The sequence below is a fragment of the Triticum dicoccoides genome, chromosome 5A (assembly GCF_002162155.2).
Source record: "Triticum dicoccoides isolate Atlit2015 ecotype Zavitan chromosome 5A, WEW_v2.0, whole genome shotgun sequence".
NCBI lineage: Eukaryota > Viridiplantae > Streptophyta > Magnoliopsida > Poales > Poaceae > Triticum > Triticum dicoccoides.
The window spans coordinates 100427346-100432306 of record NC_041388.1 but is presented as its reverse complement, the minus strand read 5'-3'; positions in this window follow the sequence as shown (position 1 = coordinate 100432306).

Genomic DNA, 4961 nt, shown 5'->3' with positions numbered 1-4961 from the left:
ATGAGCCCTCGGACAAATGGGTCGAGAGGGGAGCCCAGTCCGCAGAGGAAATGGAGGAGGAACACCACCCTCTCATGGGGCATAGGGGTGGGGACGAGCTGCCCCTCTTCGGGAAGCCGGTGCCCGATGTTGTTAGACAAGTATCCGACCTTCCTCAGTTTTTTGATGTGTTCCTCCGTGATGGAGGAGACCATCCACTTGCCACCTGCTCCGGACATGGCTAGAGAAGGTTGAGGTGGGGTCTGCGGACTTGGGCACTGGAGCTCGAGTGCGCGGAAATGGATAGGCAAAGGAGGAAGAAGGCGTGGATGAAAAGGTGGATCCTTATCCCCTTATATGGGCAGACGCGACTATGTGTCCCCACCAGCCTAGTAAAACTCGCTTATCTCCCAAGCGCCGTAATCAATGGCGCGGTTGGGTTACCCATGCCCATATTGATGAGAATCCCGGAATAAGGGACACGATCTCTGCTTTGACAAGACGTGCCAAGGGAATCGCCTCACTAAACGCGCTGAGGTGGGACAGTAAAATGATTCGAATGAAGACTTGGCCGTGGTGTGATGTCACGCTACGGAATATGTCAGTAGATTAGATTTGTGTAAATCTTATTCTCTCTATGGCAATGTGTGGAAACTTATTTTGCAGAGCCGGACACTACCTTTGTGTTCAAAATCTTCTATGAAGTACTTGGAGTAGGAACTCGCCTTGCAATGCTAAAGACAATCTGCGCGCCGGACTCATCGTCATTGAAGCCTGGTTCAGGGGCTACCAAGGGAGTCCTGGATTAGGGGGTGTCCGGATAGCCGGACTATACCTTCGGCCGGACTCCTGGACTATGAAGATACAAGATTGAAGACTTCGTCCCGTGTCCGGAAGGGACTTTCCTTGGCGTGGAAGGCAAGCTTGGCGATACGGATATGTAGATCTCCTACCATTGTAACCGACTCTGTGTAACCCTAGCCCTCTCCGATGTCTATATAAACTGGAGGGTTTTAGTCCGTAGGACGAACAACAATCATACCATAGGCTAGCTTCTAGGGTTTAGCCTCTTTGATCTCGTGGTAGATCTACTCTTGTACTACCCATATCATCAATATCAATCAAGCAGGACGTAGGGTTTTACCTCCATCAAGAGGGCCCGAACCTGGGTAAAACATTGTATCCCCTGCCTCCTGTTACCATCCGGCCTAGACGCACAGTTCGGGACCCCCTACCCGAGATCCGCCGGTTTTGACACCGACAATAATCTTCATGGGTAGCCTTGAGTTCTTCCTCCAGTTCCTTGATTCTTGTCTTCGCCTTCTTCAGATCTATCATGTCGGCGCACATCTGGTTCTCCTGACGTCGAATGTGTTGGTTTAACTCCTAAATGAAAGTTGCGATCGATCTATCCTTCTTGGTGCTGATCATCTCCCATTGCTCATCTCGGCGCCCACAAATCTGGTAGATAGTATCCTTGAGATCATTGTGGTAAACTTCTCCAATGCGTCCCATGGTGATGTGAGCTGCCATGCTCTTTCCTAGACTCCAGGTTGGTGCATCAAAGGAAAACTCTATGGGCTGAGTGACTGGCATGAACGTCCTTCCTGGAACTTGAACTTGAATCATCCAGCGCTCTTCTTCAGGAAATGTGGCGTTGTAGGTTCCGGTGAAGCTTGGTACTCCTATGTTCAGGTATATTGTGACTTCCTTCAAATGATGTCCAAAGGGTGTATCTTCATCCGGTTGCGTGAACTTGTTCCTTGCATCCACCATCCTAAAAGAGTAGAAATGATGAGAGGTCAGAATGAGAAGAGTGAGTAGTGATCTAGGGCTTTAGCTTAGTGGTCGTGTCCTACAGTCAGCGTGTGCTCTGATACCATCTTGTAGCGACCAGACCTCAAACGGTCCAATCTCTGTGCTCAGGTGTCATCACTGGATCAGTAATGTTGACACCAAACAGTACTTGAAGGATTTATAACAGAGTAGCAATCACACACTTATTACATCGATGTCTAAAAAGAGAACTTATTACAATAATAATGGCTTAAGGCCATCTAAAAACGATAACAACGGAAGGCTTGGAAGATAAGTGAGTCCATCAACTCCAACGGCATCACTGAGTATAAAACCACGACCTAAAGGCACCTTACTCATCGTCTGAAAAGTCTACAACATTAACGTTGCAGCCCGAAACGGGTCAGCACATGGAATATGCTGGCAATGTAACACATAGAGAGTAATGAACAAATAAGGCTATACTACATGCATATTTGGCTGGTGGAAAGCTCAATGGTTACAGTTTTGCGTAAAGCCAATTTTTCCCTACTGCAAAGGAATAAATTTTGTTTAACTATCATGGTAGTTGTTAAACATTGAGAATGGTTGACAGCATTCTCAATCCCAATTAAGCATCAACATTAAGAACCAACAAAATTAATTAGAGCAGCATGATGAGATTCACATGATAATCCAAGTACTAGATACTCAAGATGTCCATAACCGGGGACACGGCTAACCATGATTAGTTTATACACTCTACAGAGGTTTGCACACTTTTCCCCACAAGACTCGATCTCCTCCGTTGGATTTCTCGCACTTCCTGGTGTTTGAGAAACGGATGACCGAGACACAGTCTTTCAGAAGCGCTAGCACCTTACGATGGGTAGACCATACCACCTACATCCCCTACATCTGCTAGTCTACCACTTTAAGAATTCGCACGACTTAGTCAAGTACGCTAGAGCCCATAGTAGCATGTGGATGCACACAGAAGTTTCTAGCATGAATAATCTCATGATCCCTTTGAGCCTGGGTGGCGGTCCAAAGAAAAATAGGAAATCGCTGGAATACCCAGGTGCCTCAATCCACCCAGATGTGTATTTAAGTTGCCACCTTAGATAAATCATTAATTTAACAAACTCACATCTGTCATGGATTTCACTCACCCAATCCACGTCTACTAGCATGGCATGGCATAAGAAGCAAACGTAGAAGTAACTCCCAAAGGTTTGATATAAAATAGGAAATAGGTACTACCTCATCTACTTCCCAAACCCACAATTTAATTAGATCCTAAACAATGCAATGTGTGAGGGTTGATCTAATGTAGTAAAACTAGGTAATAGGAAGTATGATCAAAGTGTTACTTGCCTTGCTGATGATCCGTGAAACCTAGCGATTCAAAGTAATAAGCGGCGCACTCCGGGTACTCTATCGCAAACAAACAAACAAGCATACAATAAGTACTCAACTAATGCACAGGTAAAACTCGAAGAAGAGATCTAACCAGAAAGTTCAACTTAAGAACTCCGGTTGGCAAAAAGAACCAAATCGAACGAAGCAACGAAAGACAAAGGGCAAAGGAAACAGGCTTTGTTTACTATTCTGCATCTAGGGCAATTTTTACTAAGGCAAAAACTTGTTTGAGTTGGTTAAACGGAAAGAGGGTTTCGAGACGAAACTCTAGGCGCTTGAATCGCCTGATTCCGACAAACGAGCGAAAGATAAACTAAAACGAACATCGGATCAAAAATCGCGATCAGAAAAATCGCAGATTTAATCCGAGAAAAAGAAAAACGACGAACAGGTTAACAAACGAATGTTCGTTAACAAGAAATAAATGAAGAACACGTTCGTTAAAACGAATGGACGAGCGAACGCTCGCTAAATAAATAAACCGGAGAGAAACCGATCTATTTAAAAAACGAAAAGCTAGGGTTTTCAAAAAAACCGAAACGGCTTTTTCTCAAAAACCGGGGCGGCGGCTACCTCGGCTCGGGGCTCCGGCGGAGCTCCGGTGGCAGCGGGTGGTGCGGGGAGGCGGCTCCGACTCGGCTGCGGGGCGGCGGCGGCGCTGGAGGCGTTGGGAGGCGGCAGCAGGTGTGGGCTGCAGTGGGGGGGGTATAAAGGGGGAGGCGACTTGGGGGAGGGGTCAGCCTCATGAGGCAGGTCCTCCCCGGAGTCGGGCGATGGCGGCGCTGGTCGGGACTCCTGTCTCGACCCGGCGAGAGGCGGCGGTGGCTGGCTGGGCCGGCCTGCTCGGCTGGGCCCTTGGCCCAGTCGGGCGCGGGGTCTCTTTTAAAAAAACAATTTCGCTGCGACTAAAAAAATTCTAGAAAAAAATAAAATTCTAAAAATGCCAAAACAATTTTTCACCATCTAAATAAAATATTTAGAACAGGATGAACATTTTCTTGGCCCTAAATGCAATTTTTGAAAACGTGCAATTTTTCCTAGATTCAAACAAAATAGCAAATAAACCAAAATAAAAATCTTTTTTGATTTTTTTATTAAATCCTCAATATTTCTATATTTTGGGAAAGTCATTTTATTCCCAATCTCATGATTTTTTTATAGAAGAAATAATTGAAGATAAAATAAATAAAATCAAATGATCCTATTTTCTAAATTTGAGAAAACTCAAATATGAAAATAACGAAATCCCCAACTCTCTCCGAGGGTCCTTGAGTTGCGTGAAATTTCTAGGAACAACCAAAAGCAATATAATATGATATGCAATGATGATCTATTGTATAATATTCCAAATTGAAAATTTGGGATGTTACATGGAACAAATATGCAGAATGCAAATGGTAAATCGTCTTCTTAGTGTTGAAATCGGTAACACTGAGTTGGTTTCTTCGGTGGGACTGAGGTGATTCGGTTTGACCAAAGAGACAAACCGGTGTGTCCGAGTTCAACACAGAGAGAGAGCAATTGTCATCTCAGCTCACTAGGCAAATAAGATCTCACAAAGATTTTCAAGGAATTAACTGAAAGATTTGCAATGAATTGGATGCAGCGAATGTAGAACAAAAACAGAGAAAATAAAGAAATCTAGATGAAGTTTTTTTAAGAAAGAAGGGGAACAAATATGCAAGAGACAAATGCAAGAACTCGGGGAAACACTAGAGAACTTCATCTAGAATTGGTCGGCGACAAATTCACCTATGTTAGAGTATATTGACCGAGGAGTCAAG